Source organism: Rousettus aegyptiacus, unplaced genomic scaffold (assembly GCF_014176215.1).
Source record: "Rousettus aegyptiacus isolate mRouAeg1 unplaced genomic scaffold, mRouAeg1.p scaffold_m13_p_16, whole genome shotgun sequence".
NCBI classification, from domain to species: domain Eukaryota; kingdom Metazoa; phylum Chordata; class Mammalia; order Chiroptera; family Pteropodidae; genus Rousettus; species Rousettus aegyptiacus.
The window spans coordinates 50,289,616-50,316,409 of record NW_023416291.1 but is presented as its reverse complement, the minus strand read 5'-3'; the positions used below and the strand labels follow the sequence as shown (position 1 = coordinate 50,316,409).

General features: G+C 35.6%; 1 pseudogene; it reads right to left on the bottom strand.

The window, feature by feature from the left end:
* Positions 1-21,319: 21,319 nt before the first annotated feature.
* On the bottom strand, positions 21,320-21,438 carry LOC118612595 (annotated as a pseudogene).
* Between the last annotated feature and the right edge of the window lie 5,356 nt (positions 21,439-26,794).

The window sequence follows — 26,794 nt, the reverse complement described above, 5'->3', positions numbered from 1 at the left end:
ATTAGTTAAATTAAACATCAAGCATCTGTCTAACTCAAGATTCCAACATGAGTATGTTGGCAGTCTCAGTGAAACTTGAGCTGTTAAAGGCCCTCAATCAGTCAAAAGGATAGAGCTGCTGTAATGGCAAACTCAGCAAGCAATTACATCAAAGGATTTAAAATCTATTTCAGTAATGCCTTCTGGATAATGACATTGATCTCGGCACTCCCCTTACAGATTTCCTGGTATTGCGAAGCCGAGTTCTGCGTGGTTTCACATTTAGAAAAACACCATTCACCATTGCTTTTTATGTAAACGTAGTTCAGTTCTCTTGAATACAACCACATGGCTATTTCTGATATAGTGTAATAGACTTTTATCCATAAAGCCAAAATTCATACTATGTACATAATTCTTTTTGTTGTTGTTGCTTTTTTCTGGTACACCAAAGTGGTAGAAATGAAAGGAGGACTTTATTATCTTTTACATTCATGCTTTTTCTCTTACTCTAAAACAAGCGCTATAAATAAATAGATCGATCCATTCATATTTTGCTCTTTCTCTTTGTATTTTAATCTTCACTCTTTAATCTTCACTTTTAATCTTCACTAAAGGTTTATTTACCTTTAGGAGTTAATATGCATAAGTGACATTATTGCAGATGAGAATATTTTAAATTAAAAAATTTTCCCAAACCTGTTTCCTTCCTTCCTTCCTTCCTTCCTTCCTTCCTTCCTTCCTTCCTTCCTTCCTTCCTTCCTTCCTTCCTTCCTTCCTTCCTTCCTTCCTTCTACTATCCTTCCCTCACCACCACTCCTACGTTTTTCTTGCAGGAGGGGTGCTTAGGGGATAGATTTATTTAGTGATTTTCATGAACGATCTGTAGATCATTTAAGCGGGCTTTAATATTACCCAGGTATTTTTTTTTTTAGCTGTTGCTCTAAGGAAGGAATAGCTAGATGTAAATATTTACAAGGATGTAAATTCATGCTTAAATTCAGGTGCTTTAGAGCAGATGTCAGTAAAAATCATGTTGCGGCTTTTTACAATAAGTAAAGATACAAATTGAATTCTACTAGAGACTACATATTTTTAGTGTCATATAAATAGGTAACACATGTGCAATAATTTGATTATTTTTAATTTTTCTTTGAACCTAGAACCTATTCTAAAACAGAATCTCCAGTATACAATACACAATAGTGGAATAGATCTTGTATTGTTAAATCTCTGTATCACCTTCTAAATATGCTAATGTCCTTTCTATCTTAAACATCTTGGCACAATATCCTATTAATTGCCTACCATTTCTCTCTAGCCTTTACAGTCAGACAGTTGAGTTCTTAAAAATACTTTTCCATTTCCCACCTCTAATTCATTCCTCTCTCTTGACCTCAGCTACTAGGAGAGAGATAATTAAGAGTGGTTAATCAGCCTTAATTAATCACCCTTAATCACCTAATATCTTCCTAGTCTTAAGGGGGAATGAAGTCCACATATACCTATTTGAGTATACTGGAGCATTTCAGGATGTGAGGGTATTCAAACTTCTATTACTCTGTTATCCAGCATATTCATAACCAAGTCACTACCTTATACATTTAAAAAAAGGAAGGAGTGCCTAGATTCAGCTGATGGGATTGGGCAGGAAAGAAGTGGTGGGGGACAGTAATGTGACCTTGTGAATACAGCTCTCTTGGACGGATGCAATGTACTGCGTATTTGAGGATGCAGTTGGCCTGGCCCCAGCCATATCTGAGCTTTACATGAGAAAGCAGCAACTTTCCCTTCATGAAAAACTGTCTCTCACTTTGCTGTCTGAAGCGAAGCTGCTGTCTCAGTCACAGAGGTTATAGAGATTCTCTGAAATGTCTAGGCCTGATTCACTGATGGCTTAGCCAGGCTAGAAGCAGATGTTGTGTTCTATGGGTTGGGGAGCGATCCAGCCACAGAGTCGACTGTGTAGAACCAAAAATGCTCATTGCTATTCTATTTACTGGGCAGCACTGAAAGTCATTCTCACAGTTCTGGCTAATGCTCCCCTTAATTAACCTTGTTATACTTTTACTGACTCGAGATGTGTGGTTTGATGCTTGGGAAACTATAGCATAATGGGTAAAAGACACCCATTTTGGGTTCACGAAGTGTAGAAACAAGTAATGACTGATGATTAACTGGATTCTGTGTGTAAACACCCATGGTAAGGTCCTGTTTTCTGATGAAACTGACTGGAATCAATTTGCCAACTGAGCCTGCGCCACCCAGATCGCCACTGTTGCTACGTGGATCCATCATCACATGGGACATGCTAATACGGCTGCAACCGGATAGAGTGGGCACGGAAAAGAATCCGTGTTTCTGATGCAGAGGCTCCCGCTGAATGCGTGCTCGTGACTCCTGCAGAAATTCGATTTGCTTCTCTCCCATTGAGGGAGGCCATATGGCACAGAGCACTGTCCCCGCTCACGCCTGACGGTTTGACTACATGAGTCTTTGATCCTCCTTCTTGGTTATTAGTGATCCCTCACCACAATTTTGACCTTTGTTTTTTTATTGGTTTTTTTTTTTTTTTTTTTTTTTAGTTTATAGTGTGACTCTTCTAGTCTGATCGGGCTGTCTCTGGACATGCTATTGTGGCCCTTGAAACTAATCTGTGTCATGTTTTCAGATTTATAGAATGTTTGTAATCTGGCAAGGGATAATCAAAATATTGGATGGACTTTCAGTATTCCCTATTATCTGATATTACTAATTGTTAGAATAGTCTCCTTAAAAAATGGACTCCAAAAGATTTCTAACTCTACTTCCTTCTTCATAAGGAAGTTTGGTCACTCAATATGACTGTCTTCAGGAAGGAATTATCTCTTCTCAGCTACTTCTTGGGCAATGATCAGAATAAAAGGGATCTGATTAACTTGCCTTCCTCCCCAAAATACAGTAACTTGAATCTTAGGAGTGATCATGAGAGACATTCAACTGATTAAGAAAATGTCTCCACTAGATCATGTTACTCCCAGATAACCAAAGAGATAGATATCTTCAAAATGAGGTTACCCAGAGGGATGCCTATTGGAATAACTGACTTGTTCTTTGTGTGCACTCTGTGGGCCAATTTTCTTCAAATGGGAGTTATCCAATTAGAAAAGTGGTGCGTGCATGTAAAATTAAAGGAATAGAGAGAATGAATAACTTGGGAAACGGAAGAACAAATAAGATGAATAAATAAACCAAAGACCTGGTTGGAAAAAAAGCAACAATTTAAAATATCTGCAAATCTAATTACTGTGAGGCTGGGGATAAGGAAATAACATTTCAAGAATAAGAGGGACATAATAAGTAGAAATTGGGTATTGTTATAATCACAGGTAACACTGATTAGATATAGAATCATGAAGTTATTAGTTTAGAGATACTAAAATATGTCCTGACCAGTGGTAGGGTTTTTTGATCATTTGGGAAAGGGCTGACATTTCGATTATGGAATAGATTGGATTCTCCCAGGCTTTGTGAAAATCGGAAGATAACATGTGCTATTATTTTGGATAGGACATTGGTTCTTAGTAGTATGACACAAAAGGGTTCTACATGTTTTCACAATATTATGATTTACATATGATTTTATGCATATGTATGTATAAGCTATTTGTTAGGTGACTAGGTCACTCGCTGAGGAGCATTTAGTTGATTTGTATTTAATTTTCATTCTTATAGTAATGACAGAAGAGAAAGCAAGAAAAACGGAGATTTTTGGAAGGCAAGTCTGTCCTAACCTTATGTTGATATTTCTAGCAAATTCAGGGTCACTGAGAATAAAATAGTCAGTTATCAAGAAAGTAAAAGGAATTAATTTTAAAGCTGTGTTAAAATAACTTCTTAACCTTAGCTTCAGCTCATCGCTGCCTAGTGTAACGATGTCAAATATTGGTAACAGAAAACAAACAAATACCAAACAAGCACAGTCTTCCTCCTTTGTCTGCCCCCTGACCTCTCAAAATAAGAAAAATAGAATTTACTGTCCACTTAAAAATTCATAGATAAAGCATTGATACAAAAGCACTGTGGTAACTAAAATTAACCCTCCTGAAAGTTAAACTAGTTAGTTAAATGCTAACTGCTGACACAGTTTCAATTAGCGTAGATTGTAGATTGCATAATGCTATTTCAAGCATGGACTATAAAAAATTAGTGAGCTGCAAATAATGAAAGATCATTTGAATTATGGCAACATCACTATTTCCCATCTAATATTTATACCGCATTTGCCATTTTATATTCATCCTCATTACTGTCAAATGGCAGCAGCAAGAACAGAAACTAGCTTTGTTTTCCTGTAATATATCTTTCCTACCAGTTGGAAAAAGAAAGTTCAATTTTAGAATGAAATTAGAATTCCAATCCTTTATTGGAGATAGCAATGCTCATGCTATAAGTTAATAATTTTGTGACTCTCGAAAGAATAGCAGTTGAGTTTGAGTTTATTATTTGCCTGAATTTTTCTTATAAGCACAATGGAATCAGGAATGATATTCCTAAATATAGTCACGCACCGCATAACATTTTGGTCAACAGCGGGCCATATATACAATGGCGTTCCCGTAAGACTGTGATGGAATTGAAATATTCTTATCTCCTAGTGACACTGCAGCTATTGTCATGTCATAGCACAATGCATTATTCACATGTTTGCGGTGATGTTTGTGAACAGTTTATAAGGCCCGCGATAGTGGACAGTAATGTCCCAGGCTTTCACATTCACTTACTACTCACTCACTGACTCACCTGGAGCATCTTCTGGTTCTGCAAACTCTATACATGCACATTTAAAAAAATCATTTGTACTGTATTTTACTGTACTTTTTTTCTACATTTAAATGTGTTTAGATACACAAATACTTAAAATTGTGTTACAATTGCCTAGAGTTTTCAGTACACTAACATGCTGTACAGGTTTTTAGCCCAGGAACAATGGGTTCTACCATATAAACTAGGTGTGTAGTAGGCTATACCATGTAGGTTTATGTACGTGAACTCTGTGATGTTCACGCAGTGATGAAATCACCTAATGACTCATTTCTTAGGACACATATCCATGTTGTTAAGTGACCCATGACTATACAGATAAGGGAAATCATGCCACAAAGAGTCTATTAACATTGCATTTCCTTTTGTTAATGGATGTGGCCAAAAGATAATATTCATATATGTATCATTGACTAAAATGAGATGCCAAAACTATTTTGGTTTTGAATATTTGTGTATTCTATGCTATTACTTTTAATAGTAGCAATATTTTAAAGATAATATATCTTTAAAAATCTATACTTACAAAGCTACAGAATATAGATTGAATATATATGTTCTTATCAATAATTCTAGTTTTTTTCTCTCACTTTTGCAAATAATTTGCCCTGAAAACTTTTTTTATTTTTTTATTTTTCTATGTGTGCTTTCTTATAATTTGTAGTCAATTTTTTTTCAATTTTATAGCCATTAGTGTCTAACATAATATATAATATATGACCAGCATTCAAAAGATATAAAAATTTAAAAAGAGAACGTTATTACAGGACACCAAAAAACATACCTAGCTACACCTATTAAATCACAGCACAGAAAAATGCTCTTGAAGTTCATCCTATTGTCACAAATGGCAGAATTTCTCATGGCCAAATAACATTCCAGTGTGTGTGTGTGTGTGTGTGTGTGTGTGTGTGTGTGTGTGTGTGTGTGTATGTGATCAAATATTTATTTGTCACATCTTCTTTATCAATGCTGACAAGTCTAATATGTTTAGGACAGGCTAGTGAGCTAGAGACCCAGGGAGGAGTTGATATATCATCCCTGAGTCCAAAAGTAGTCTGCAGGTAGAATTCCTTCTTCAGGGACTTCAGACTTTTCTCTTAAGGCTTTCAACTGATTAGATGAGGCCCACCCACATTATGGAGGATAATCTGTAACGTCTACTGATTTAAATATTAATTTCATCTGAAAATACCTTCACAATATTTAGATTGGTGTTTGACACATAACTGGGCCTAGTTAAGTAGATGCATAAAATTAACTATTATACTAGGGACTACGCCTAAGTTTTTTTTTTTTCTTTTTTTTTTACCTAATTGGTCTTTACTTTTCCCAAGTATTTGTAAAACTGATTCGTCTTAGACAGTAGGGCAAGAGAAAGGCGATCCCCACTCTACGTAGGAAGCTAAAGTTGGAATCAGTATCCCATGAAGTAAAGGTAAATCTCAACCATAGCATATTAAGTCTCCCCAGAAAAAAAAAAAAAAGAGAGAGAGAGAGAGTTCTCTGTTATCTGAGGTGCACGGCTCTCTTAGACAATCAAACAGTGAGAATGTAAGTTACAGGCTGGATTCCAGTCCCACATCACAGAGTTCTGGCACATTCACAGGGGGTCCTTGAAGGCAGGGTGGGTGTCAGGAGAGGTCCACCTCCTGTGCCACCACCTGGTTTAGCCGGTACCTCCAGCACTCCCGATCCTTCTAGACTGCTCCAGCTTTTTATTTTTCTGGACCTTTTTATCTTCCAGGTGCATCTTAGCATTATATTATATAAAGACCTTATGCAATCTCCTTTTTATTCAACCCAACGCCTTCATATTAATTGTTTTTCTTTGCCAATTGACGATCTCAAATTCTAAGTCCGCCAATTCCATGGCTTTGTGTATCTTATGCTCTCCCAGATGATTTTGCTAATTCCTAGGGATTTACACTTAGAAACCTTTGTTCTCGGCTCTAGCTTCCCCATACATTATGCTTTGCCTTGTAGCAACTTTGACAGCCCCTCCCTTTGCTTCAAAATTTCATAAAATCGAATTAGCGGACACTGTAGTCTTTACTAAACATACCGTGAGGATGAGGTGCGTCACAAAGGAGAGACGCACAGCTCACTCCGTGCACCTCCATGGCTAACGATTTAAAACTTCCCACTTTATTAATTTATCTTTTCCTCCTGAAGTCCCTTTGAGCTTCTTTGCTCATGAGACTCTCTACTCTACCCTACTGTCATTCCTCTCTCTCCTGTATTACCATCCTCCTGACAGTACGCTAAAATATGTTTCCTTTATATTACAGAGCAATGCAGCTCTTCCAAATCCCTACCCGAACCTGAACAACCCTTCTGATTTGGAAGAAGCCTTCTCTTTCATACCTCCTAGGAGAACATGGTGAAGGGGAGCAGTTTCAGTTTTTTATCACAAAGTAATGTTTGTTTGGTTGGTTTGAATCATAACTATGGATACTTCTTCTTTGAATGGTTACTTGATTTTTCTCATCTACTTTCCAACTTTTCACCAGAGTCCCTATTGGCCCTCTAAATGATTTTCTTTTAAGATCATATGTAACATGGAAACAACCCTATGTGTTTCTAATAGAACAATAAGTTCCGGGTAAAAAGTTCAACTGATATGTTATAGAATATATCTCCATGCAAGTAGTTTTATATGTAACAGAAGAATGGGTTTTATAGCAGGGTAGCATTAAACAATTCAAGTTTGCTTTACTGAGATATATTTGGGAGACCCCGGCACACTGGTTCTTCAGGATACCTCCAGATTGTGGCTTAGGACAAAGGAAGTCCTCAGCCTTGACCACCTACCAAAATTTTAGTTTTTGAAGGAATTCCTAATATCATCACTAGAATTCTCTCCATAAAGTAGAAACAGCACAGACAATGTGTTGTCTGGCACGCTCTTTCAGGACTTGCTTGCTGTTCTGTTCCCTGCCTCTGGAGCATTGCTAATCTCTCTCGGTACACAAATCTCCCTCTCATCCTTTGGCTCACTTTCTACCATTTCTTGCTTGTAGTCGGGTCTGGGATGCCGCCATTGGCCACTGATAAAGTCTCGCTCTGCCAGGTTCTGTCCATGATACTGAGTGTGAATGAATAAAGTTTCAGTCTGCTCCCTTTCCTGGTGTGGGGAATTTGGAAGCCGTTCTGGTTTGCTCTGAGCGCTCCAGAAAGATGGACTGGTCTGCTTTCCAGGAAGTGCTTTCTAACTTTTTATCAAAATCTCTTTTGGCCTCTCCTGTCATATTTTGTAATTTTTTTTAGAAAAATAATTCTGCAGTTTTTTTTTTGTTCTTTTTGTTTTGTTCTGTTTTTAGGATAGAAAATAGAATTAAAAAATTCATTTATTATATTGTGCTCAGCAAATGGTTTGTAGTTCTCATTTACATAGTTTAGAACTTATTTAATTTTTTTAGCCTGTAATATGTGGTCACTTTAAAAAATATATATCGTATAGGAACTTGATAACATATTATATTATCACTTTTTAGATTATATGCTTGTATGTGCTTAAAAAATGATAGGTTTACATAATGTTCTTATTCAGATCATGTGATTCCTCATTCTTTCCCTACTGTGGTTTGTCACAAATTGAGACTATTAAGTTAAAGTCTCATTGTTATTTTTTCTGTTAAATTGTTCTTTATGTCCTATAGTTTCTTTTAAATATTTATTATTCTATTATATGGTGCATAAACATTCACATCGATTTCTGTCATTGTTTACATTATCTGTGTTTATTTAGAAGCTGTTTACCTCTGTTCTTTTACTTTTATGCCTTGATATCGTATATGGTCATGTGACTTATCTTTTTCTGTGGTATATAGGTTCTTCTTAAGATCTTTAAAAATTTTACCCTCTTTTAAAAGCTGCATATCTCAGGTTAATGTTATTTAGACATGTAAGCTGGTATTTAACACTATGTTTAATTGGATTCAATGGCAACATCAGTGTTTTTGTATGATAAATTTTTAATTGTGTTTTTCATTTTGATTCACGCTTTATTTTGCTATGTTTATCTTTCATGAAGATCTTACTAAAACCGTACTTCCTGAGTTGAGTTTGGATTATGAGGAAATATTTCTCAGTTGTCTTTTTACTTGAATGTTAGTCTTACTGGGTCAAGAATGTTGAGCCCCATTCTTTTTTCTTCACAACTTCATCTTTTAGTACTCTATTGCAGGATTTCTCAGCATCGGTGCTATTGAAGTTTTGGTCTGGATAATACTATACTGTGGTTGGGGGGAGCTTTTTCTGTGCATGATAAGATGTTTAGTAGCATCCTTGACCTCTACTCCTATACGCCAGTAGCACCCACCCCCAAATGTGACAATCAAAAATGTCTTTAGATGTTGCTAGATGTCTCTAGAGGGGGAAATTGCCCCTGGTTAGAGCCATTGCTCTAGTATTTTATGAACTCTGATGTTGCTTAGTAGAGATCTGAGACCAAGTTGCTTTCTTATTTATCCCTATAGTTTATCCGTAAAGCCAGGCCCTACTAGGATTCAAGGGAAAAGCTCTGGGAAGTATTGTTCTTGCTTTTGTACTCTAAGACACTTAAAATTATTAACTAGAGTAGTACTTGTTACTTTAATACAAATCATTTCATATTTTAGTTTATTTATTTTTCAGGTATTAATAAGCTTTGGGATTTGTAAATGAAATACAAGCATGTTATTGAAAGAGGTAGTAAGGTACAAAACAAAAATTGTCTTGGTTTTAGCACTAGCTGCCCTTGAATATGTTTAGAGGTTCAGGAATATTCAGTTATTACAGAATAATCCTGTATATTTTAAAGTTAATGTTTGTTTTGGACATTTGATATTTATATTTTAGTGTAGGAGCTAACTTTAAGCCAATGGTGAACAGTAACCATCTCCTCAACCCTCGTCTTTTTCTTGCTTTGTTTCTTTTAATTTATTCATCTGAATGACATTGTCATTGCTCTAAAATAAATGCAATAAATAACAAGAGAAAGGTTAAAAACAAAGTCACATTAGAAGTTCAACTGAGAAATCATTAATGTCTATGTTTTATATATTTAAATAGATGATGAGTACAGAATTAAAAATACACATACTTTTCATAACTAGTTATTTAATAAGTACTAAATTTAGTAACTATTTAGTAACTATTCTTTGTTATTTATTCTATTTGTTTTAGAGCAATGGTGATGTCATTCAGATGAATAAAGGAAAAGAAACAAAGCAAGGAAGAGACGAGGGTCAGGGAGATCATTACTGTTCACCGTAAGCTCAAAATTAGCTTCTACATTAAAATACAAATAGCAAATTTCCAAAATGAGCATAGAATTTTAGAATCTACAGGATTATGCTGCAATAATTGAATACTTCTGAAACCTCTAAACATACTCAAGGACAGCTAGTGCTGTATTAAAAAGTAAATGTATTTACTTCTTAAGTACATTTTATATCTTACTGACTGTTTCAAAAACAGATCGAAATGTCATTTGCATATGATCAAGTTCCTTAATGCCTGAAAAATGAGTATATGTATACACACACACACACACACATATACACACACATAAACTATTACACTGTTTTACCAAATTTCAAATCAAATTTAAATAATTATTGGGACTTTAAGAGCCACAATCCATATATTCACAGTTTCCAAATACTTCGAATGACCAAATTAATATCGAGCAGCATAACTAATGGAGCTTTATAATAATGTTTAATTTATTTTTCCTTGAACTTTTTGGTTTGAGTTTCATAATAAACAGATTTCTTTACAGGCAAACTCTTAAATGCATTTTGGTTTTTTTTGTTTGCTTTTGCAGACTGTTGCCCAATTAGTCTGATACCTAAATGGAGATAAGCATGGGGGTATATTTTTGGACTAACTGGGGATCTTTACCCAATAAACCACCATAGATACCTTGACTCGTTTTGATGATAGTTACCTCTCTTTTGAGATTATGAATACTTGAAGAATACAGTTTGAATAATACATCTGAACTTAAAGAAATATGGGCTAGCAAGATTTGTTTAAAAGGTTGCAGTAGCCTACTAACATATAAAGAAACAAAATGCAAAATAGGTACAGGGGGTCAAAGGTTAAAGATTAGTCGGAGTAGGGCTGCAGCCCACGGCTTCGAGCCTTTCGGCTGAGCACCTGCTGTGGGCACGCACTGCCCCAGGCATCAACCCCGTTTCATGTTGAGTGATTGGAGTTTCCGACTACGGAACATGGAGGCATCTTGTTTTGCTTCGCACACAAAATGAAGATACCGATACGCTGCGGTACCTAAGCAAGGATCAGGAAAGTACACAAAACGAGAGAGGCAGGGACCAAACATCGAACCTGAAACATTTCCCGCTGTCCCGGGGCCCCCAGTCCAGTGTGTCTTGGTATCACCAATACTCTGCTTTACCAAGGACAATAGCAACCAAGAAACGTAGAAGAGGGAAGAAGAGGAATGTGCCCCAGCCACGAACTTAGAAGGATAGAAGGAAGATGATTTTTTCCTCCCCTACAACCTCGTTGTAACTGGATTAATTAATCTTCAAAGACCCTGTTTCTAAGGAAGGTCACATTCACAAGTTCCAGGTGCATGTGAGTTTTGGAGGACACTCTTCCACCCAGGACGGTGACTCAGTACTGTCACCTCAGCTGTACATCAAAGGGTCCCTGTGAGGATGAAGTGAGAATGTCCAAGAAAAGAGCTCAACACTGGCCTTGGCAGTCAGTGCTATTAGTTATTACTAATTATTGCTGTTGCTAATACGTTATCATCATCATCCTCATTGCCAACATCATCTTCTTCATCTTCATTGGCCACTGGAGTTACAGGAGCCGTGAGAGCCACAAAGAAGGACAGCACGTGGTGACCGCTGTCAAGGATTCTACAGTGTAGCCATGGACACCACACTAACATGCCTTAAATACTAAAGTGCTAAGCTCTATGGCACCTGTCAAAACCGTAGCAGAAGAGGGGGCCAGTGTGGAAATAGTCTGAATAGTCAGCAAAGAAGGTGACCCATGCGAGTGAGCTTTTTGAAAGGATTTGCAGGAGCATCATGGGCCCCCACAGAGCTGCGACTCTCTGCCTTAAGAATGGCCTCTTTATTCCCACACCATAAAACCTAGTCAAGGACACACAGTCACACAGATGATGTGATGGAGTCTGAACTCCTGGTTCTGAGAAGCTTTCCCTTTTCCTTTGCAAGAGTATATCTCTGACCAGAATAACACTGCCCGTCATTATGGTGAAAAGTCTTTGGGATTCGGAGTTCACGAAAGCTCCCAGGGGAGGTAGAATCATCTGACTTTCTTTACTTACCTTAAAGGTTCAAAGAAAGAACACCAATCACACAAGGGTGACTCACATCCCCTTTAAATTTGCAATACCTGTGCAATGCTGGTTATATGAAAACCGTGAAGCATGTTATTAGAATGCTTCTACCGCCACTGGCAAACCTGACACATTGATGAGGATCTTAGTAATGCAAAAGGCCACGAGCCAGGAATGTGCATTGTTAAAACCACATTTTGGCATGCTCAGTGGTTCTTGAATTGGCAGTGCAGTTGGTACTGGCCCAGCTCCAGACCTTACCTCTGGAGAGACCTTGGAAGGCCAGCCACATTGTCAGTCCATCCATGGTTGTATACTTCTGAAGTGTTCTGCCGAGGCAGTTGGCTTTCTTTCCTATGTAGAGGGCCTTGCCTTTCATGTTAGTATTATAAATAAAGTAAATCCTTTTCATCAGTGAGTAAGGCCTAAAAGGCAAAGTCGTTCTTCTAATGACAGAGGCCCTGGGCAAAAAATGTGGTTGGCTTTCTTTGATATAATATGAAAGATAAATTTATTCGTGCAAATGTATTTCCCTTTGAAGAGGACTCCAATGCACTGTACTCCAAGGCAGAGGACTCAAGGTAAAACATGATACAGCCAGTGGTTGTCTAGCAGTGGGTTGTAGCTTCAGAATTCAGATGTGAGTTGGCCGTTCGGACTTCACAGCACAGAAGGGGTCTGGGTCAAAACTCAGCACATCAAAACAATCAAAAAAGTGCAGATAGTTTGCAGGGAATTTTCTAAATAAATAATACTTCTGAGTATGACTATATTCAACTATTTTTCATATTTACCCTGTTTAGACAAACTAAGAAAAACAATTTCAAGGTCTTTGTCCCTGGGAACTAACAGACATTTCTTGCTGTCTTTTAGTTATAGTATTTTCAAGCAACCACACTATATTTTATATAGTTTGGCTTTTTAGATGCATAATGTATTATGGTTGTTTAGAACATAGTGGGTTATATTCTTTTTCAACTTGAAAAATTACTAATCATACATGCGTATGGAGAACAAAATCCAGCAAAGCAACATTTCATATGGATTAAGAGTAACTAGGAGCTGGATATAAAGATAAAACAGAAAGAGGGAAGGGAGAGGGAGGAGAGAGAGAGAGAGAGAGAGAGAGAGAGAGAGAGAGAGAGAGAGAGAGAAAGAGAGATGCACAGTGATATTAGTAATAATTATCACCATCATAACGTCTTCAAAAATATTGCTTGAATTTAGTAATTTGAATTAAGTCATTAACTAATTCTTTCATAGCCTGTAGCACGTTCTGATTTTAATGAAATAAATACAGTCATGTTTTGTTGCAGTTACACCATCACCTGACATTTAGGTATCAATTTCTGCATCAATCAGGATAGGCTAGTAAATTATTTTGCTACAGCTGTCATAACAAAACACTGTAGACTTTGTGGCTTAAACAACAGAAATGTATTTTCTCATAGTTCTAGAAGCTAGAAGTCTAAGATTAAGGTGTCAACAGGTTTGGTTTCTCTTGAGGCCTCTCTCCTTGGCTTGCAGGTGCCCACTTTGCTGTGCCCTCAAATGGTATTTCTTTTGTACGCACACATCCCTAGTGTCTCTACGCATGTTTGATTTTCTCTTCTTATAAGGACGTCGGTCAGACTGGATTAGGGCTCACCCTCAGGGCCTCATTTTAACTTAGTCACTTCTCTTGGCATAAGGACGATTCTAGAACTACAGGCCAAAATTTCCCTCTTGGCCTTGTCAGCTCTTGACTTGTTAACATCTGTTTTCTAATAAACAAAATGAAACATTTTCTTTCTTTTCTTTTCTTTTCGTTCCCTAGCTACTTCTTTCGCCTTCTCGACTTTCAACTTCACTTGAACATTTCTGTGTCTGTTGAAGGAACATGTGTGAGTGTGTGAGGAGTCCGACAGTGGCCCCTTGCACCAGACCAGTCTCCAGGACTCAATTTCCTGACGTTGCGTTTGAGGAACCTTTACTTTTTCATGCACATTGCACTTGAAAAAAACATTCTAATCAAGCAAGTCGTTTCTCTGCTTCAATGTGGAACATTTTTTTTTTTTATTCTGAAAAACTTTACAGAGTAATCCCAAGTTCTTTTCAAAGAGAAGAGAGGTTTTCTTATAAAAAAAAGCTCTGACTTGTTGCAAAAATTAATTATAATTCAAAATCACCCAATGAATATGAATAATCTTTGAAAATATAACAAACACAACAAGCTAAACAAAGTCATTTCTGATTTAAAACGTAGTCTCAGTGAACTTTTATAGCAAAATATACTTTGAAAGAGATGGGTACAAAAGCTTATACGCTTAAGGAAAAGTGTAATTTTTATCACATTTCCTGTCTAGTTTGGGTCTAGCCTTTTTGGAGACAGGCATATAACTCTTCACTTTGATTAAATTGAATACAGTAGAATGTTACTTACTGTTACACATTTTTCTAGCCCTGTATTCAACACCGAAATATACAAAGATGAATAAGACCTTATGTTACCTTTGACCTATTTAGTCCTACATCAATTAGCCTTCAAGGCTCTTTGTTCTCTTCTGCTAACTTAAACACACAGATACAATTATAGTATAATTATACTTGGAGCTTAACCAAATTATAGGGATAGATTAAGTTTGGATATTTTTCTAACGCTCGCTAACATGTTGTTCTTGACTTGATTAGGCCATTTACAGCTAATCGATAGGGTAAACCAGAGGAAGGCTATAAATCTAGCTTTCTCTTGACCATAAGTTGGCAAAAGTTTTCTTTAAAGAGCCAAATAGTACATATTTTAGTCTTTCTGGGGCATATGGTCTCAGTAACAACTACTTAGCCTTGACATAGTGCGCAAGGAGCATGGACAATATGTAAACAAATGAGTGTAGCTATAAATAAAAAATAACAAATTTTATTTACAAAAATTAGTTGTTGGCCAGATTTGGCCCATGGTGGTAGTTTGCTAACTCCTTGCTACAGACTTATGCTGTTCAGAAAGTAGACTTTAGACACATGGCTATTTATAGTTAAGTTAAATATGATTAAATAACATTTAATATTCAGTTCTTCAGTCATACTAGCCTTATTTCAATTGCTCAGCAGTCATTTGTGGCTGACGAGTCTCACATTGGGCAGTGCATTAGAACATCACCATCACTACAGAACTTTCTATGAGATAGCTCTGTGGTCTGGACCAGCTTATTTGAGATCACCGGATATCCTCTAAGCTATGCACTGAATTCTTAAACTAATCCTGACCTCAGCAGAAAATATTATCCACAGCCTGGAGTTGACCATAGTGTAGGGTCTTGAATTAAAGTTTCTATCATTAATTCAGTATTTAGATAATGACTTTTAAATAAATCTATTGTCTTGGAATAAGGATCTTTTTACACCTTATACTGTTTACTTGGGTATCTGCATTAGTCCTTAAATCAATATGAAGTTCTAAATGACTAAAAATCTCCCCCGCTTTGTCAGAGATTATTTTTAGATCTAAGTTTTTTTTTTTTTTCAGAGACTAGATGATGCCATGTCCACAACTACTGTTAAAGATACTGAATCAGATGATATTTGCTTGAATTGGGATATTATTGTATCCCTGCCTTTGATTGCCATGACTTGTTGTCTGAACTGGACTCCTTTGGCACTGATTTTTGCCAAAACCATGTCAGAGTAATGAAACTTCTGTCTGGTTCCAAAAAACATGCCAGAATTCAGACATCCAAATGAACACAGCCCATGCCAAAACAGTTGGCTCGGAAGCGTTGCGTTTATTCCAATGATTCTGCCATTACTTTAAACATTTTGGAATTAGTCTGTGAGAATTGCCTTCGCAGCTTGAACAACTTAGAATTTAGAAAGTATTTATTCATCATTTGCCATGTGCATTACACTAAGATGTGGCATAGTATGTTCAGACATGAGAAGGAAGCAGTTGCTATTCTTAATGAGCTTGTAGAACTGGGCCGATGCGCACATACTTCCAAATTGTCTGCAATGGACGCAGTAAATTTCATCAGTAATAAAATTGTTAATCAAAGTTATCTATTGAATCAAAAGAAGATAAGCTGTAACGTAGACTCTGGTTTTAAAATACAAAGTCTAACTATTCAAGATTGCTGCTTTTGTGTCTCTGAAAATAATTCCAAAATATTCAATGATGTGATAGGTGCTCTACTAACACACAGGTATAAGCATTCCAAGTTGCCACCTTGAAGACGCGTCTATTTACATGGTAACGTTTATTTAAATTAAAAAAGTGTATGTTTGGCCCCGCCTAAAAATTAAATTTTTATGAGAAGGAAGCTGTGGGATTATTTACTTTCTTTCATTTGCTTCTTTACTTATGCAAATTATTATAATCATACATAAGTTATTAAAATAAAACTGAATAAACAATGACTGATATGAAGTGATTAATTTAAATCCTATTAATTATAATTTATGTTAGACGCCTTCCCTAATTAAGATCGGCCATGATGAAACTAGGTAATGTTCTGATTTCTGTTATTAACACACCATATAAAGGCAATTTCTGGCTTTGAGCTTTCCAGTTATGATAAACATAGGTTGTGGGTAATAATTTGGTATTAATGTATGACAATGATTTAATTATGGATTTGAATACCAAGACTTGTAATTAGTAGTAAAGATACCACTTTTTCTTTCGCCGTTTTCTTTTTTCTTCAGAAAATAAGCTTTAGAGATTATAGAAAACCAACAAATTAATAGAGCTTTAGGTCTGGGTATACAGTGCTTTAGATAATTGCTCATTCACTCTCCAAAATTCTCCCTTTTTCAATTTTCTTTACATTCTTTTGATTAAATGAAGAAGAAAACCTCAATACGTATATTCATACCTCGTAGCCTTGATTGCTAATAGCAGTGTGGGAAATCTGCTCACTAAGCGCAGCTAAAACACACTCATGAATCCAAGTTCCTGAATGCGAATTCTTATAAAGGGCCACGTAAAATTCAGGTCAAATACACAAAGTGTGCAAACGCAGTAAGTTCTTCTTATGTTATTTAACTGAAAGTATTTGCACTTAATAAAAAAGAGAAGGAGACGCTAGTATGTAGCAGGCACTTAAGTATTTGTTGAAATGAAATATAAGTTGACTTCTCCTTAATTTTCCTTAGTGGTATTGCTAGTTTCAAGTAAAAATATTTTTAAGAAGGCTTTTCAAACAATATACCTCAACTAACTAAATTTTAATTAATTAATTTTTTTTTTGGTGACATTGGTTAATGAAATCCAGTAAGTTTCAGGTGTACGATTTAACAGTAAGGCGTATATATATGTATTGTATTATGTGTTCCCCTTCCATAGTTAGATTTCTTTCTGTCACCACATATTTGACCTTTTTTTAACCCATCTACCTCTCTCCTCACCCCCTACATATACTCTTGATTCTTTTCTCTTTGCCCCACCATATTCTATCCCAAGTTCTCTTTTTTTTCAGCCTTGCTAGGCAGCCAGTGCCTCACATAGATAATACTTTTATTAATATCCGCAGTACAAATGGCATCTACTCAAACCCATTTCCATCCCCAGATAAAGTACAATTCTTCAAGAAATAGGTGTATACCAGAAATTTTGCTCGACACCAGGAAGATAAAGATAAATAAGACATGGACTGTTAATTCAATAAGCTTACGTGTTTAGGGAGAAACGTACATGGTTACAGAATACCAACTTTAGGCAATCTGATGAGGATATTGGAATGATTTGCATTAAGGTATAAATCGGTCTAGTTATTTAGGGTATTTATAGATTGAGAAAGTCTGTTCAAATTAATTCGTTAGATTAAAAAATAGATCTTAAAATTTGAGTGGATTTTTAAATAGTGAAATGTAATTCAGTCACTTTTTCAAAAAACCATTTCCTACTCATACCAGTCGTAAGCCTTGAAGACAAATTTATCATGTACCTAAAAGGCTAAAGGGTAAGAAGCAAAGTGTCTTTTTTAAAGACTAGGAATTCAAACACATTACAACATCTAGGCTATGGTCAGCCCTTGTCATACCGACTACTGATGGTATGATTTACATGCAAAGTAATGTCTTCTTTAATAGAGATTCTTAGGTAAATTCTCATACAGATGATCCCTAAATAAACCTGTCCTTGATTTCGATTAGAAAAGAGTTATACAAATAATCATATTTATCTTCAGAATTTTCATTCTACCTTCTCTCCATCCAAGCATTCACTCTGGTAACATGAGTGATGTGAGTAGAAAAGGATCTTCACTCCACTTTCTAGGTACGCAGCGCTGTTAAGGGAACTTGATGCTTATTATGGGAGACTGAACAGTCACATTTGCATCTTTCTTAAATTCCGGTGACTTTAGTGCTTCTACCAGCTCAGGCAGAATCAGAACCCCACCCCCTGTCCAGGAAGTTCCATTTACCCCTTTCCAGGATTTCTGAGAGTCTGTGGGGTCTCACAAAGAAGTTGGCCAGACACTCTGGGACATTGCTAGTCTACTGGGCTTCCAATCTGTCTCCTCCACATAGTTTATTGCACAGAGAACAGAGATGACATTTTTGAAAGAGGAATGGGCTATTTGTCACAGGGACCAGTACGGCAAGACTACGATCACGAAGTTAATCTAAAATAGAAATAAATGATAAGGCTGCTATGCTAGAATCATGGTCTCACTACTGACCCTGAGTGTAGTCAGTGAACAGACTAGTAGTATAAACAGACAACCTTCCTATCAAGACAAGTTTCAGCCTTTCTAATTCAAAACGGTTTCTTTGAGTTTTGTTACATTTTCAAGGTATAAATTTTTTAAAGAAATAATGAAAACTTTATTGAATACCGGGTTAAATGATTTGCTCAAGATAAATAGGCAGTGCATATAAAAACTGGCTTAAGTCCAATTTTTCTTCATTTGGGGTTCTGTGCTCATTTTACATAGTGTAGTTGAAACATTTATTAGTTTTTGTGAACTGAGAGTTCATTATAATAATCACAGTTATTATGAAATTCTAGTAGGTACAATTTCTCTCTGGTTCAAAATATAGGATTCAACTGTCATTAATCTTAGATTGCTCTTATTTTTATCTAAAATTATTAAAAGAAAATATTTAGTTTGACATGATTTAAGAGTTATTTTGATATAAAAGCATATTTTTCAACTACTGTCTATGTTTCTCTTGGAAAGGTGTTTGTTTTAGAATCTGTAACACAATGTTACCTCTGGCAATGTATACCGTTTAATAAGTGAGTAGTTAATATGGTGAATAATGACTTGTAGTTTCTTTTTGGTAGAATAGGAGTGGTGACTATCTACTTTCTGTTATAAATTAGCCCTTCATTTTTCAGTTGTTAAAATTTGCTTTTAATTGTTTTAGTTTCCTTAAAAAATCCAACGTGCTCTAATGGAGGTTCTAATGGACTTACTAATGGGATATTGACTACCATTTCTTTAATCCATCTTTTGATGGTACGATATTGATTACCGTTCATTGAATAATTCTTAGATTGCTCCACATCTTCCTAACATTATTTCTATGATGATCTCATAAAACTTTCATTTTCAATTATCTATAATAGTAGAAGGTAAAATAAAGAATGATTCTATTTAAAAGAATAGAAAATGGCAACATACAAAGACATATTTAATATCTGTAAGAGATGCTATTCACTTTGGATTCTCTGGGAATCACAGGATGCAAAGTCTGTGGATAAGAAATGTTAATAACATCAAATGGAATAATTTATTTTGTATGTTACAATGATCTGATCTAAATCATAACTAACAAAAGTTTTCTTCTGAAGTTGTGGCCATTTGACCTTATTGAGCTATATTCTCCCTCTATTTTCAGGAATATACTGACTCCCATGGCAGTGATACCTCTAAATGTATTCTTTTACGTCGGAATGCCTGACACAACCCATCTGTCTACTAGGTGGAGTTTTCAAAACACTGTTTCATTTAATTACATCGTTATGCATTCTCAGAAAAGAAACAAAACCAATCCTCATTCCATTTGGTTTTTCTCTCTTATTGCTGATATAGTCTTTTGGCCTTTGATGCAAGTGTGAGTATAACACTTAACTACAATCAAATTGATTGTTCAAATTGTGGGATAAATTGTTAGTTTATTTAACTTTCGAAGGAAGGTTTGAAAAAGTATTATATCATCGCATTGTTTGGCCCCTCAAAAACCTAAATTTAAAGGATTCAGGATTAAACTGAGAAGTCCAGTTCTTCCCAAATTTCACTATTCACTGAAGGAGATGATGACAATCTTCTTTTGCAGTAATTACCTTCTCCAAAAGTAATCTTAGCATGTAAAATAGGATGTGGGGCTCTACTACGGATGCCATTAATACTCAAAAATTAAAATCTATTTTTTCTCGAGTCTTTCTTAGAGTTTATCTATTTACATTATCAATCTGTCCTTCCATGTTGCCTACTTTCCCCTCTAGGGCCATTAACATACTAATCATAGTTAATTTATTCAATTCTCTCATAATTTAAACATTTGTCTCATATCCGAGTCTGGTTCTTGCACTTGGCTTCTCTCTTCAAACTGTTTTTTTCTTGTGTTTTGTCCCACCTTGTAATATTTTGTCGAAAGCTAGACACGTACCAGGTAGTTGAGGTAAGCAGATCTTTAGCATGGAGATTTATGTCGATCTCACTAGGTGCTGAGCTCTATTTAATGTTTGTCAAAGATGTAAGGGGCTTCCCATACCACTAGTGTCTATTTTTGTCTCTTCTCTTGACTTTGTGTGTCCAAGTATTTCTCCTCGGAGGTGGTCTCTGTTCTACAACCCTTTCAGCTTTAACTCACGCTTATTACACTGGAGTCCTGTTGATACGATAGCAAAATATGGAAGACAGAGAATGTTCTGTAAATTCCTAGTTAAATCTCATTGCTCTAGTACACCTGCGTCTTTGAAGCTCTTTGTGACCTATATAAATATTTCTTTGGTGGTATAGCTTCTCCCTCTCCCCCTGGCTGTAGTGTTCTTAATATATTTCCTTAAAGTCTTGACCTTTCTCGACCTCCCCTTCACCCCTCTTAGCTGAGACAGGAATTCTAGGTGGGGGTATCACTGAGGGGGAGGAATGCCTTTCCCTCAGCTGGGATAAAGCTCTAGTAGAGTCTTTTTAAAATATATATTTTATTTTAATGTAGGCCTTTGTTATAGAGAAATCTTTGTGCATATTTATTTCTTTCTTAAAACTTAAAAAAATTTTTTTACGCCTACAGTACCTGGTCTTTCTAGGTGGTCTCCCATCCAAGTACTAACCAGGCCCAACCCTGCTTAGCTTCTGAGATCAGATGGGATTGGGCTTGCTCAGGGTAGCATGGCCATAGACTCTCTGGGCATATTTCATAATGATTACTCTTCTTCTACCTTTGCCAGAGCCATAAGGAAATCTTTCCCAAGTCTTCATTGCGAGAACCTGGTGGAATTTTTGGAGTCAAGTCCACAAAAATATGGGGGCCCCAGGAATTTCGCACCTTCACGTTCCCAATAATACTTCAACATGGTCGTTTACGTGTTCCCGCCAGTTCATGGTTTCCGTGGCTTCCACTCCAGTTCAGCAGATTGTGGCTGTGTTTGGATGAGTCTGTCTTCCCAGATTTGGGGGGTAATGGTTTTCTTTGTGACTTCAGTTCTGTAAGTGAGTCTGATAAAATAATAGATCTCCAAATTGTTCAGCGTTTCGTCTTGTAAAGATGAGCATAAAGACTTCCAAGTTCTTTATATGTCAGAGGTGGAATGGGAACTCCTCTTTTCTAGTAATCTACCATATATATTTTGCTCATTTTTCTGTTTGGTTATTGTGTTTTTCTATTTGTTTTGTAGCTGTGTGTGTGTGTGTGTGTGTGTGTGTGTGTGTGTGTGTGTGTGTGTTGTTCTGGTTGTCTATCTCTTCATAAACCATCCTGAAAACTCAATGACAGAACAATAATTTATTATCCCTTATGATTCTGAAGCCACCAGATGATGCAGTCAGCTGAGTGGTTTTTCTTGGTGGCTTCCATGTGATAACAGTCAGATAATAACTTGGATAGTCATATGAATGCTACTTTATCCGAATGAGCCACTGTGGACTAACGAAGCATCTCTTTATGCCGCTCTCAATGTGGCAAGCTCGGGTATCCTCAGAGCTTTGGTGGCATTGGGGCACACAATTATCCAGGCAGAAAATTGGATACTTTTAAAGAAAATCCTGAGACACACAAAGCATCACTTCTGCATAACTTCAGGGTCAAAGCAGTCACTGGTTAAGTTTAGAATCCAAGGGAGGGGAAATAGAATACCCGCCTGGAGGGAGGAGTGTTAACAAATTTACACCTGTGCTTAATCTGCCACATACATAAAGGCAATTAGTCCTCTCCGTGTCCTGTGCATTTCAACTGGTTTTCCCAACTTTTTTTGGTCATGTGTTTTTTGTACTCAATAAATTAAAAAAAAAATTGTTTTCAGGTCTAACTTATATCTTCATAGTTCTTAGTTTTGTATTCAGAAATGCCTTTCTTATTCTAAAATTGCTTTTTAAAATTCTCTATTATTCTTTTTCTCTGTTAAAATCTTCACTATGTGTAATTTATTTTTATTTAAAGTTTACCTTATGAATGCGTTTTTTTTTCTGCTTGTTAATATGTGTTTCTAATACCATTTATTGCACAGTTTATCTTCACCACACTAGTTTTTGTACCTTTATCATGTACTTAATTATTGTAAATCTATTCCATTTTGGACACTTTCATTTGTTCTTTTGATCTGTTTATTCATGTGCAAGTAAAACTAGTTTAATAATTGTGGTTTTATATCACTTGAAAGAGATATCGCCCTTAATAAAGGTTTTCATCAGAATGTTCTTAGAAATTCTTGATTAAAAATTTTTTTTATTAGAATATTAGAAGTAGCTTCTCTGTTTCAAAAATAATCATGTCATTTTTTTTTCATAGAAAACATTTACATGTTTCTAATGCTGAGTGTACTTCTCCAATAAGACAATATGACCTCTCGTTATTTTCATGGTCTGTGACTGTTTTGACCAAAAGAATGAGATGGAAATGATGCTACTTCATTCTTTATTAGTCTTTTAAATTTTATTTCACACAGATATTTTGTTTAAGGTATACCTTTCTAATCATATCTCTAATTCGTTGCCATATGTATACATTTTCCCTGTCATATTTCTGATATCTTTGTTCATTTATCCATTGTTTTCTTTTACTTTTCTGAGAAAAAATGTTACCCAAAATGATGATAATTTATCTCTAAGAGTACGCATTTTAAAAGATAACATGATGCTATTTTCTCAAGTATATTTGAGAAAATATACTTTAGTAGTAAAGACTGTGTCATTTTTAAGTGGAAAGGTTTTATATGTGCACGTAGTTAAATAAATATCACATGCTATCCGTAACATTTTGCAACTTGCGTTCACTCATTTGCATATATTACAACTCTTTCTAGGCCATATGTTATTTGTTGTCATTCAGTGTTTAGCACAGAGCATTGAACGTGATAGAAAACAGAAAATATTTCTTCAGTTAATGACTAATAACATTCAAATTTATTGAGAAAAGATATGCTCATGTGCAATCTTTCTGCACTATAATTTATGTGTAAGGACACATGTTTATGCATACATACATACATAAACAAATACAGATCTAAATTCTAATATCGATAACTTTCCAAATATTGAAAACACCAGTGGATATGTTCTTATATAATGTCTCTAATGGGAAAGGTGTTCAGCATTTTGAAGGTCAATTAATTCTGACTATAGCTTCTGAAGTGCTTATTAAAATGATGAAGATAAATGTTGCTTTTTGTAGGTCCTGTAAGGAGAAGCATTGAATGTCTTAATATTTGTAATTGATAATTGGATAATGTAAACTTTTATAAAGGAAAATGTTTTCAAAACAGTAATTTTCTATTTATGAATCTATAGTTACAGCAAGGAAGCATCGCCCATGGGTGACATATCAGTTATTAAAGAATCATGGCAAAAATATTTTATTTTGATACTTTTTAAAAGGCTGCTCTCTCTCATTGCTTAGAGCAGAAAATTTACCATAGATAGCATAGTAAAAAAAAAAAAAGGAAGAAAATTGTTGTGAATTAGAAACACAGACTTCTATAATTAAGTGATAACTATAATAAAAACACATTAAGTGAGGAAGGATCTGAGAAGCGGTTGATATATGTGATGAGTGTGTAAAGTCTGTTTATCATAAAAGAATAGATTGGAAAAACCTGACTACATTACCTGTCCAGGTAGGCGATAAATAAGATGAAGTTCTTATACAAAATATCTTTTCTTTCAAGACAGGTAGGTTTCTACCTGACTTATTTAAATTAATTTTCTTTACAGAGTATGTCATCTGTTACTGTGACATGTTAGATAGCGGAAGGGCGTTCTGAATGCTGCTGCATGCCCCAATAAGCCCTCTTTCTCTTATTCACAAAGTCGACATTTAGAATACGTCACCTACGCTTTTGAAAATGCCTTTACTGAAATTTGATCATTTGAAGAGTAGCCTCCAATAAGATGTTTTCATGTAAAAATTACTGAAAAATATTTGTTTTTGATACTTTTTTTCCCAGATGTGTTTCACACGTAATACTCGAGAGTTCAGAGTTCAGAGGCTTGCTTGCTTGCTTGCTTTGGGAATAGAGTTTATTTGTGTTTTATTTCTAAATACAAGTATTCGGCGACTTTTAAGTGAATTTCTAGTTGTTAAAAGCTGTCAGTAATATCTGTTAAAGCAGGCCATATGCATACTCTAAGATGAAAACCCATGAAATCCAGAAACACGTATGCATATTCACCAAAAATCAAGTAGCACAATGTTCATCATAATAATATTCGTATTAGCTCCAGACTGGAAAATACCCAAATACCTGGCAAGACAAGAATGGATAAGCATACTATAGTGTACTCACGCAACGAAAGACTATATACTTCAATGAGAATGAACAGCCTTCACTGTACTTGACATATGGACGAATCACAAAAACATAAATGCCGAGTGAAAGGGGCCAGATATGGAAGACTGTACGTTGAAAATTCCAATCACATAAAATACAAAACAGATAAAACTAACCTAAGCTGTTAGAAATAAAGATAATGGTTACCCTTGGCAGGTAGTGACTTCAGGGGGCATTAGAAGGACTTCTGGTTTCTGGTAACATAGTGATGCTCGATATGGGTGCTCATCACATGGGTGCACTCGGTTTCAGAAAATTACTGAAGTTATGGGCTTATATGTGTACTGTTCTGTACATAAAGATCATGGTTACCCTTGGCAGGTAGTGACTTCAGGGGGCATTAGAAGGACTTCTGGTTTCTGGTAACCTAGTGATGCTCGATATGGGTGCTCATCACATGGGTGCACTCGGTTTCAGAAAATTACTGAAGTTATGGGCTTATATGTGTACTGTTCTGTACATATATTTAATTGAATAAAAAAAGTTTTAAGTGCTGCAAATCGGGTGGAAGATCAGATTTGTGCATTTATTGCAAATAGCATAATTCACCTGTCACAACATTTAGGACAGGTAAACGTGCCTTAATCAACAATAGAAATAAAAGGGAAAATGTTTTCTTGTATAAATGCAGAACAAAAAGTACAATAGCAATATACATTTATGGTATTTTCCAACTTACAGCATGATTTTAGACACATCATTTGCTTTTCTCCATACTCCTATATTCGGGTTACACAGAGACTATTCCTACCTTGGGAACAAAGAGAATTTTATTATAGGAAGTCTACGGCATCTGCCTAAAATTAATGTTTGTTTAATAAAGTTGCTCTAACCATTGTATAACAAAATTATTTAAAAATCTTTAACAGAAAGGATTCGATAAATTTTACATACAATTGGCACAGGTATTGATGCCCAAATTTGTGTGAGCTCTCTAAGGTACTTTTCCATGATTATGGCAATATTTTAAGGTCCCTTGGGTTGCAGCTAGAGTTATTTTCCATGATTTGTATTTTACAACTTAAAAAGTTTTCTAGGACTTAGGATAAATGAACAGAGCACATTCAGAGAAATTGTCTTTATATTTATTTACACGTGGTGATAATCATTAACTCTAATTAGGTATTTCATAAACATTCTGGACAGACTCCTATCTAATTAAACCTTAAAAAGCAAAGCATCCTGTTGATATAAAGATAAATTATGTAGTTTTCCCCAGAAAAGAGAGGCTTGAATTTATGTGACTTAAGCCTTGATTCTGTCACACCTCTTTGTCTTCCCTGGCAGTGAAAATGAAAAGCATCTGCAGCTGTAATTACTGAGGCAAAAAGACCTGGACATAAACCACAGGCTTGGAATTATGGTTTCAGCTTTATTTCATCCCAGTTGCTGATTCCATTCGACCTATCATCCTTCGCATAGAACTGAGAGTCACAAACACTTCTAATAGTTTTCTTGTGCTTTCCATATGCAAAAACCGTGTTTTTGTTGTCGCAATTGAGATAATGCATGAAAAATAGCACATCCCTCATCTTTACTACTTACTAAACATCAGATATTCTTGTTCTTGTTTTTATTATACTCAGCTGTGGAAATGGTTAAGGTAGATAAGGTATTAGGTACTTAAACTCTTGGCAAATACGTGTCATTATATATGTTTCTTTAATATGCTGTGGCTTGATCTGTAAAGAACAGAAAGAAGATATGTCTGGTCG